We start from the raw sequence: 11,525 nt of genomic DNA on the forward strand, positions 1-11,525 counted from the left end.
AAATGCACCAGGCGATCAACAGGAAAACAGTCTGTTATGAGTGGCATGACAAGATATGCAGGTTGGACACCTATGTTATGAAGGATGCTCACCTGGCCTTTCCCCTTATAGCTGGTCTGGACTTCCTGAGAGCCGCTGAAGCCATAGTGGACGTGGGACACTGGAGATATGGTCTGAAAATGGGCAAAGGATATGTTTATCATCCATTCCTAACTGCACTTATAAATCCGATGCTGTCTTCACGTCTGATGGGTGAAAACATAGGTACGACAGCTGCGGTGAGTCTATATTATGCCTTACCTCCAACCTGGAATTCAGCCGCATATGATTTACCCACACAAGTTGTTCCCAGCTGGGACTCCGACAATCAGGAGGAATTAAAAAAGCTGATGGAAAATTGGCCTCGTACCACTTGTCAAGTCTTGGGAAAAACCTCTGTGGAACAGCACAAAATTACACTGTCCGACGAAATGCCCATGAGATCCAGAGCTTATAGTGTCTCACCTTTCAAGAAGAGGATTATTGATGAGCAAGTAGAACAAATGCTACGAGACCATATCATCGAGCCTTCTTTCTCTCCTTGGTCATCACCTGTAGTCCTGGTCCCCAAACCCGATGGTTCCTACAGGTTCTGTGTGGACTATAGGAGGCTTAATAGTAAGACCGTACCTGACGCTTATCCAATGCCCATCATTCATGACATCTTAGAATCCATGGAAGGCGCCTCCTGGTTCAGCACATTGGATTTGCAGTCAGGGTACTGGCAGGTTGAAATGGAGGAAGGTAGCAAAGCTAAAACAGCCTTCATCACCTCCCAAGGTCTATTCCAGTTCCGCTCCATGCCATATGGATTACGGAATGCCGCTGCCACCTTCCAGAGGCTGATGGAGAAGGTCCTGGCAGAGTTGAGAGGGAAGTTTTGTTTCGTTTACATTGATGACATCATAATCCATTCACGGTCTTTACCAGAACATGTACAACATCTGAACACCATCCTGCAACGACTAAACCAAGCATCACTTACCCTGAACATGAAGAAGTGTCACTTCTTTAAGAAGCAGCTGAAGTTTCTTGGACATATAGTCTCAGAGAAAGGAGTAGAGGTCGACCCTGAAAAGACCACAGCGGTAGCTGAATATCCTCCTCCCAAAGACATTAAAGCCCTCCAACGCTTCTTGGGATTAGCCGGGTGGTACCACAAGTTCATTCCCCATTTTGCCGACATCACAGCTCCATTAAACAATCTAAAAAAGAAAGGAGTGAAGTGGGATTGGACTCCTGAGTGTCAAACCAGCCTGGAGAATATTAAACAAATATTACAGAACCCCCCAGTATTGATGCAACCTGACCTCAACCAACCTTTCCAGGTTCATACAGATGCCAGTGATGTGTGTTTAGGAGCCATTATTACCCAGCAAACTCCTGAGGGGGAACGGGTAATAGCTTACGCATCTCGAACATTGCGTGGACCCGAAGTGAATTATTCAACGGCTGAAAAAGAGTGTCTAGCTGTAGTCTGGGTGGTGGAAAAGTGGAAACATTACCTGGAAGGAAGACAGTTCGACATTTATAGTGACCATGCTGCCTTAACTTGGGCCTTCAATAGCCCTAAAACCTCCTCTCGGCTGACCCGGTGGACTCTTAGGTTACAGCAATTCATCTTCCAAGTACATCACAGAAGAGGATGTCTGAACCTGGGTCCAGATGCCTTGTCACGAGTCTGTGAATCCTCTGAAAGTGAAAGTGTGCCCTGTCTGGCCATAGTAAAATCAAAATGTGCCTCAGACATACCCCACACGTTAGAGGAAATCTCACAATCACAAAGACATGACAATACGGTGTCTCTCCTCCAACTGGCCCAAAAAACCAGAAAGGTTCAAGAAAATCAAATTACCTTTGAGGTCCACCAGGGGGTGTTATATCGCTGGGTTCCTGTCAAGAACAATGGAAATAAATTCCAACTGGTTGTTCCTCAGGCATTCATTCCTGGTTTCTTGCATTACGTACACGATAACCCGCTGGGAGGACATCTGGGATGGCTGAAAACCTTACTGAGGCTCTTGGAGGTGGCGTGGTGGCCCACTGTCCGTAAGGATATCTGGCAGTACGTCAAAGGATGCGATACCTGTCAAAACTATAAACATGAAAATACCAAACCAAGCGGATTCTTACCTCATACGCAAGTTACTGAACCAGGTCACACTTGGGGGATGGATTTCATGGGACCTTTCCCGACCAGTAAGAAACAAAACACTTACTTACTGGTGTTTGTTGATTATTACACCAAATGGGTAGAGTTGTTCCCCCTTCGAGATAGTAAGACCCCTAAGATTGTCAAAATTCTCAGGGAAGAAATCTTTACCCGATGGGGGGTCCCAAAATACATCATTTCTGACCGGGGAGCCCAATTCACCTCCAATGTGCTCGCAGAGCTCTGCAAATCCTGGGGAAGTATTCAAAAACTTACTACCAGCTATCACCCTCAGACAAACCTGACGGAAAGAATTAACAGGATGTTAAAAAAAATGATTGCATCATATGTGGGACAACATCATGAGAGCTGGGACCAGTGGTTGGCTGAATTAAGATTTGCTATCAACACAGCACATCAAGAAACTACAGGGAGCACTCCGGCTGAATTAATGTTCGGCAGACAGCAACACGGTCCATTAGAGAGGTTAATCCTCAAAAACCCCACTCCTGACCAAACCTCATATAACATAATTGAAAGACAGAACATCATGGCAGAGGAGGTAAAGTACCGAGTAGGGGTGCAACAATCTAGACAAGCTAGATACTATAATGCCTGACAGAAAGATGCGCAGTTTCAGCCGGGTGATCTAGTCTGGGTTAAAACTCACCCTCTCTCGTCTTCCTCAAATAAATACTCTGCTAAGCTAGCGCCCAAGTGGGAGGGACCAGCTGAAATAATAAAAAAAATGGGGCCAATAAATTACACTGTTCGTTGGGGAGACCCATGTAAAACAGATATTTTAAATGTGGTTAACCTGAAACGCTGGTACGGACGATCTCCTCCTATGCCGATGGCTGGGGGGGGATCTATGTAGCGTGGCCACATAAGGGGATGTGATATATATATGGGTTATGACATTAAACTAATTATGTTTGTCATTATTGCTTATTAGTTATATTGCTTTCCCCTGTTATCTGTCAATCCCTCAGCTGTTGTGTGTTGATCCCCATCTCTGTTCACGCGAGATCTTCGCGTGTTTTCATGTTACGTGTTTTCCTGCCACGTAAACCGGAAGTATCATTGACTTTCTATTTAAGGAACCGCTATGCCGGTTTTCGGGGCTCATTTGCGAGTACGCACATCTACAAACCCGTTCATTCACAAATTGGATTACGCTGGTGACTGTCCTGGGAGCGCTGAGATGCCGTTCCTCCTGGAGGTTATTCGTTTGGCTCGCAGCCAGGATTACTTTTTATCAGAGGACATTGGTCAGTCATCACTTCATCACTTCATCACTTGGTCGTGCTCACGGACTATCAAACTTCCCGGTGAGGCTGATCTGAACACTGTATATAACTCTGTGCACTCTGGACTTCACTTTTACATGTATATACACCACACCTTGATTGTTATAAATATTATTGGTTTGTTAATACACTTGGGTTTATTGATTTTTCATCAGTGTTGATATATTTATTTTCTCTACTCCAATACCTATCTTTAGAAATGGTACGGTTGATCCCAAAATAGTGTAAACTCCACTTTAAGATTTTGGGGAGTGTTACAACTTTTGTATTATTTTTACTCTTAAACTGTTCTTCCTTTGTTCTAAATCCATTAAGCCCAAACCTCCCTTCTCCACTGCTCCTATTAGTGTGTTGTATGCAATTCTTGCTGGCTTCCCTTCCCATAAAAAATCTAAAAAACATTTTTTCAGCCTTTTTTCTGCCCACAATGGCATAGGTGACACATATAAAACATACCATAATTTTGAAACCATTAAAACATTCAGAATTAAAACCTTCCCTTTCAAAGTTAAAGTTCTCAGTTTCCAAAAATTCATCCTCCTTTCAATACCCCCTAATAATTCTTCCCACATTGTTTCTCCTACCTTCTTTTCATCCATTCCCATTAAAACACCTAAAATCCTTATTTCTTTTGTTTCCTTAAAAGCAAAGCTATTTGTTAAATCTTTTGCCCCTCCAAATCTCATGTACACTGTTTTTTTCTCCATTTACTTTAGCTCCTGATCCCTTACAAAACATCTCCACGATTCTTATTGCTTTTTTAACACTCTCTAGATCCTTTACTATCACTGTAGTATCATCCGCATACTGAAATATTTTGTTCTTTTCTCCCTCAACACTTATTCCATTAATTCCCATTTCTTGCTTTATGGCTAGACCTAGTGGTTCAGAAACTAAAGAATATAAAAGAGCTGAGAGTGGACATCCTTGCCTTATTGATCTAGTAACTTTAAAACACTGTGTTAAAAAGCCATTACATTTAATTTTTGTTACTGCTCCTTTGTATAAAATTGTTATCCATTTAATAAAATTTCTTCCAAAACCAAAACTTTTTAAAATACCAAATAAAAATTCATGTTCCACTCTGTCAAACGCTTTTTCGAAATCTAAACTAATTATATACCCTTCTTTGTTCTTGTCATGTATGTATCTTATCGTATCTTTTATACTTATTGTTGTATCTGCTATGTCTCTTCCTTTCACTCCGTACACTTGGTTGGTTTTAATTATACTCGGCATTACTTCCCTCAATCTGTTGGCTAAAATTTTTGACAAAATCTTTAAGTCAGTATTCAACATCGTAATTGGTCTGTAATTCTTCAAATCTATCTTCTCTCCTTTTCGCTTGTATATCAATTTCATTAAACCCATTCCCATTCTTTGGTTCAATTCTCCTTTGTTAAAAATATCTGCATATACTTCTTTTAAAATGCTAGTTAAAAAATCTTTTAAAACGATATAAAATTCACTCCACAAACCATCTATAGCTGGACTTTTCTTTTTGTTTAAATCACTTATTGCTCTTTTTATCTCTTCTTCACTTATCTCTCTATCCCACTCTTTTTTGTCTTGTTCCCCAACTGTTGTTTTTATTTGTTTCAATAACTCCAGTTTCTCTTCTTCTTTCACTCCCTCTGCACTAAACAAATTCTCATAGTATGATTTTATTTCTTTTAGAATTTCCTCATTTGTTTCTACAACTACTCCATTATTTCCTCTTATTTCTTTTATCATTTTCGCTTTCCCTCTACTTTTTTCTAAATTAAAGAAAAACTTTGTGCATTTTTCGCCCTCCACTGTGTATTTTGCCTTACTTCTTAGTCTTGCTCCCTCATATTTTTCCTCTTCCATTTCTTTCAATATTCCCTCTAATTCTTTTATTTTTTGTATATCTCCCCCATTCTCATTTCATTCTTTTTTCAATTTTTCCCTTATTTCTCTCTCCTTGTTTCTCTTGCTTTTCTGTATTAACTTGCAGTACTTTATTGTAAACTTTTTAACTAAATATTTAGTATTTTCCCACCATATTCTTTTATCTTCAATGTACATTTTGTTCTTCTTTTCCGTTTCAATAATTTCTTTAACACTCAAAACATAACCTTCATTCTTTAAAATCTTTTCACAGAACTCCAGTCTACTTGCATAAAAATTGGTTTGTGATCACTTAAGCTTGATTCCTCATATTTAATACTACCAATAAAACCTTCCACGTTCCTTGTACATAATATAAAATCAATTCTTGTTTTGTACATAAAATTTCCCACTAATTGCCTCCTTGAATATTCTCTAATTTTTCCATTTCTTTCTCGCCATATATCAATCATGTTGTTTTCTTCTATTAATAATTCCAACTCTTTTCTTCCTTTGTCATTTCTAAAAACCATTCCCTCACCCATTTCAATTTTGCTAAAAACAGTATTAAAATCACCCATCATAATAACTTCTTTGTATTCCTTTAAAAATTCTCTTAAAACACTAAAAAACTATTTCTTTTCATTCTCTTCATTTGGCGCATGAACATTAATCACAACTATTTCTTTTCCTTCAAAGACCATTTCTACAGCCATACATTTCCCTTCTTTATCATTGTATATTTTCTTACATGTTACACCACTGTTTTCCTTTATTAAAACCGCTACACCTCTGCCATACCTATCATCCCCATTATTATATAAGATCTCTCCATTCCAACTTTTCATTATTTCTGTCATAAAACTTTCCCTCCAGTTAGTCTCTTGTAATAAAATCACATCTTCACTTTTGCACATTTCCTTCATTTTCTCAAATTTTCTTATATCTAAAAGTCCTCTGGCATTAAAATTAACAATTCTTAACAGCATAAAACATATAAGAATGTTGATAAGATCCATCATCTTAGTCCATCTCCTTCAAGTCCTTTAGCACATCAAACTTATTCCCAGTCTCAATAGAGTCTTTTTTAATTCCTTTTTTCCTGGCAGTGTCTAAATTTGGTGTTACCTTTATTGGCCTTCTTCTTTTCGATGATTTCGCTTGTTTGTCTTCCTTTTGTTCCTCCTCGTCTCATTCCATTCCAACCGCTTGTTCATCGAAATCTATTACAAATCCATCCTGTTGTATATCCATCAGTCCATTATTCCCTTGATCATTTTGTACCCCATCTTCCAAAGCACTTTGCACATTTTCCGTTAAACCCATCTGAGTCCAAGTTCCCTCGTTCTGTTGTGATTGTTCCTCTTGATCATTATGTTCTTTTTCATGCTGTTCAGTGTCCTTGGTCGCTGTTGTTTCGCCCTCTTGTATTGTTTCTTCTTCCCGTTGCACATTGTCTCGTTCATGCATCTGCTCGTCCACTTGCTGTTTATCCACTTCCTCCTCATTTCCCATCCCACACTCACACTTATTTAAAACCAAATTACAATCCGGGCACCTTACTGCATTGCAGTCTCTCGCGAATTGCCCCCTCTCCTCACACTTAAAACATTTAAACTCCGGGCAATCCTTCACCACATGGTCCGGGCTCATGCACAGCCGACAGGTTTTCACCTGGTGGCTGTGCATCACCCAGAAATATTGTGGGCCCTCTGCCATTTCCATTCTTGTACTGTATGGGAGGGAGGCAACTTCTTTTGGGAAATGTGTTCTGACAAACCTTATTCCATCCTCAATGTTGGTGCCCGGATACACTCGTCTTTTTATTTTCGATATTGGGGAAACTCCCCATCCTTCCAATTTATCAATAATCTCCTCATCAGCCATGTAGACAGGCAGATGCATGAAGGAGACAATGTAATCTCGGTTTTGCAGTCTCCTTACCTCTAAGTTAGTTCCATTAATTGTCAGCCCATCCATTAACATCTCTGTGTCTTCTTCATGTTCCAGCGTCACCTCGTACTCCTTAGTTTGTTTGGGTCTGACCGCTAGTATCCTTCCTTCACCAATCCGCTCCATCTCTGCATTAATAATGTCTACCGCCCTCACATCTTTCAATTGTCCTACTTCCACTGTCACCGTCGCTTCCTTCAAGTACACTCTTTTCACACTTTCTTTTCTTCTTTCATTATCCTTTTCTTTACCATCTCGTTGTCTTTTAGCCAGTCCATTGTCATTCCCACGCCGTATTTACTCTGCCATTGCCATGTCCATCACCGTGGATCCATCCATTATAAACAAAAGGATCAAAAACAAAAAAAAAACAACAAAAAAAAACACAAAAAAAAAAGCGCTAAAATATACTGAAGTTCCCCCCCAACAGCGCAAACTGCTGGGACGAAGAAAACTAAAAAAAAGAAAAAACTAACCACTAATAGAAATAAAGACTTATTTAAACACAAAAAACACACAAAAAAAAGTTTGGTGAGCCTCTCTCACCTACTGCAGCCAAACACTTCCTGGATTGTACCAACTGGTCTAATTCACAGGGGTGCACAGGGTGGTATGGCCGTAAGCGAGTGCTGCGGCTACCAGCAGGCCATTTAAAGCAAGCGCACTGCACGCATCCTTATGCTGCTCTCCCATCATTAAAATATGTTTTGTACTGCAGCTCTAAAAAAGAGACAACAGGCCCTTTCCTCTCAGACATTGTCTAGTTTTATTTATTTCTCTTTTTGAAAAGGTAAGTGCCTCCTCTCTATTCATTCAATTTCACAGGAGTCGTCCACAATAAATTTTTCTGCATACCTGTGTCATAGCTTCCATGTGGTTTGCTAAAAGAGGGCATACTCAGCTGCACAATTATATGCTTAACACATAATAATAATCCAGTGGCCAAAGAAAACTCTTCTCTACTTAAAAAATTACCTCAGGACGCTTTCTTTCAGATGTGTCCACCAAATTTTGGAAGCACTGCACTTTGTTTGTACTTTCCTACTCTGTATGTTGCAGTCAAGAAAGAGCAAAAAAAACAAACCCTCTACTGCTTTCTGTAGGAGGCAAGATAAATGAGCAGGCTGTCCTTTGCCACAGAGAAAGCTAAATGAAAGAAAATCAATCAAACAACCAATTTCCAAGGATAAATAAATAAATCCCAGTTGAGCCAGGGGGGAGTGTATGAGTTAAAACAAACAAGGAAAAGCAAAATCTTACAGCACCTGGTATTCCCAGGAAGTCTCCCATCCAAGTACTAACCAGGCCCAGCCCTGTTTGGCTTCCGAGATCAGACGAGTTCGGGCCTGCACAGGGTGGCATGGCCGTAAGCGAGTGCTGCGGCTACCAGCAGGCCATTTAAAGCAAGCGCACTGCACGCATCCTGATGCTGCTCTCCCATCATTAAAGGGTAACTAAACCCTAAACCAACTTTTTTTAGTTAATGATCTGTAAGAATGGGGCTTTATTAGTACTGGTCATTGATTCAAGTAATTTTTTTGACATTTGTGTATAAAGTGTTTTAATTCTACAATATATGGTGTAAAAACGTCTGAGTGCTGCCCTCTTCAGGTTGAACGGTGGCTACTGCAGTTGAATTTTCCTATTGGCTGTTTGCGGTACTTCGTGACGTAAGCGGTGACAGCTGACATAAGCAGGTTCCAACTCACCACGCCCTTGGTACGAGCTACCACGCCCATGGCAGTATAAAAACCATCTCGTTTCATCGAAACCACTGTAGCGAGTCAGGAGTTGGAATTGCGAGTATAGAAAACGATCAGGATAGAGTATTTTAGCATCTATTTAGCATAGCATTTATATAGTTATTTAGATTATTTTGTGTAGCCTAGGTAGTTAATTAGCATATTTGTTAGTGTAGTATTGTTAGAAGCATAGTTAGTTAGTAGCATAGTATTGCATCAGTTAGGATAGCTTCAAGTTAGCGTAGATTATCTGTATTTAGTACAGTGGTCAGGATGGTACGTAGGTGTAGTGTTTCTGGTTGCAACAGCACTGCTGGACTGTATTGCTTTCCATATAGACTTGGAAATTAGGCACCAGGGGTTGCACGTCCTTGTTCTGGAAGACCGCGAGTTCCCGCCTAGTGCTGGAGGAGTGTGCAAACTGCATTTTACGCGGGATTGCTTCTCCAACGCAATGGAGGTGGAAATGGGCTTCTCCAAACAGCTTGCGCTGAAAAGCGACGCAGTGCCAAACGCTGCTCCTCCTGCTTGGACTCCACCACCGCAGCGGCGTCTTGAGGTGAGTGATCATATATATTTGAATCACAATTTATGGTTAGGCTAAAGTTAATCCTCTGGGGTAGACAAACGTGCGTTCGCGATGCGGGAGTGTTAAACGTATTGCACCCTTATACATTGTATTACGGTATTGACTGTATAGTTTTATTTGGAGGTATACGGTTTTGTACATGATGACGTTACGCTTTATGTCACATTCTTCTAAGTTAAGAGAACAGCTAACTGATGTTATGTTCAAGTGAAGCTTGCTAAATAAAAATCCTGCTAAAAGGATAAACATCACTGAACAGCATTTCGTTTGTTTTTCCTGCACGTGAGTGAAGGTGAATGCGCACTCAGATGCTCAACAGGGAGTTAAAACCGCCCTGTGTCCACAGACAAATCACCCTCCTCCACTTCAGGTGAAGGTGGGGGAGAAAGGTCCTCGACTTCAAAAGACCGCTCCGTGGCAAAGCTACTTCTGTCACTCCAGTCACTCTCCATTTTAGAGTCTGACAGCAGCTGTCAATTAATCTGTCACTACGGGTCTCAGGTGCATGCCCCCTCCCGTTCAGCCCCGCCCTCGGTTCGTCCCCTCTATCCCCACTGGGGTCTGCCCACTTTTCAAGCATTTTTCAAATATTGCTAGTGGGTGGAGTCAGACTCTGAGCAGGGGTTTAGTTACCCTTTAAAATATGTCTTGTACTGCAGCTCTAAAAAAAGAGACAACAGGCCCTTTCCTCTCAGACATTGTCTATTTTTATTTATTTCTCTTTTTGAAAAGGTAAGTGCCTCCTCTCTATTCATTCAATTTCACAGGAGTCGTCCACAATACCTTTTTCTGCATACCTGTGTCATAGCTTCCGTGTGGTTTGCTAAAAGAGGGCATACTCAGCTGCACAATTATATGCTTAACACATAATAATAATCCAGTGGCCAAAGAAAACTCCTCTCTACTTAAAAAATGACCTCAGGACACTTTCTTTTGGATGTGTCCACCAAATTTTGGAAGCACTGCACTTTGTTTGTACTTTCCTACTCTGTATGTTGCAGTCAAGAAAGAGCAAAAAAAAACAAACCCTCTACTGCTTTCTGTAGGAGGCAAGATAAATGAGCAGGCTGTCCTTTGCCACAGAGAAAGCTAAATGAAAGAAAATCAATCAAACAACCAATTTCCAAGGATAAATAAATAAATCCCAGTTGAGACAGGGGGAGTGTATGAGTTAAAACAAACAAGGAAAAGCAAAATCCTACAGCACCTGGTATTCCCAGGAAGTCTCCCATCCAAGTACTAACCAGGCCCAGCCCTGTTTGGCTTCCGAGATCAGACGAGTTCGGGCCTGCACAGGGTGGTATGGCCATAAGCGAGTGCTGCGGCTACCAGCAGGCCATTTAAAGCAAGCGCACTGCACGCATCCTTATGCTGCTCTCCCATCATTAAAATATGTCTTGTACTGCAGCTCTAAAAAAGAGACAACAGGCCCTTTCCTCTCAGACATTGTCTATTTTTATTTATTTCTCTTTTTGAAAAGGTAAGTGCCTCCTCTCTATTCATTCAATTTCACAGGAGTCGTCCACAATACCTTTTTCTGCATACCTGTGTCATAGCTTCCGTGTGGTTTGCTAAAAGAGGGCATACTCAGCTGCACAATTATATGCTTAACACATAATAATAATCCAGTGGCCAAAGAAAACTCTTCTCTACTTAAAAAATGACCTCAGGACACTTTCTTTTGGATGTGTCCACCAAATTTTGGAAGCACTGCACTTTGTTTGTACTTTCCTACTCTGTATGTTGCAGTCAAGAAAGAGCAAAAAAAAACAAACCCTCTACTGCTTTCTGTAGGAGGCAAGATAAATGAGCAGGCTGTCCTTTGCCACAGAGAAAGCTAAATGAAAGAAAATCAATCAAACAACCAATTTCCAAGGATAAATAAATAA

At 40.6% G+C, this 11,525-nt stretch overlaps 2 pseudogenes; both read right to left on the reverse strand.

Moving 5' to 3' along the window:
• Positions 1-8,558: 8,558 nt before the first annotated feature.
• LOC127619380 (uncharacterized) lies at positions 8,559-8,677 on the reverse strand (annotated as a pseudogene).
• A 2,154-nt stretch (positions 8,678-10,831) lies between these two features.
• LOC127619381 (uncharacterized) lies at positions 10,832-10,950 on the reverse strand (annotated as a pseudogene).
• Between the last annotated feature and the right edge of the window lie 575 nt (positions 10,951-11,525).

The sequence above is a fragment of the Xyrauchen texanus genome, chromosome 25 (genome assembly GCF_025860055.1).
Source record: "Xyrauchen texanus isolate HMW12.3.18 chromosome 25, RBS_HiC_50CHRs, whole genome shotgun sequence".
Taxonomy (NCBI): Eukaryota; Metazoa; Chordata; class Actinopteri; order Cypriniformes; family Catostomidae; genus Xyrauchen; species Xyrauchen texanus.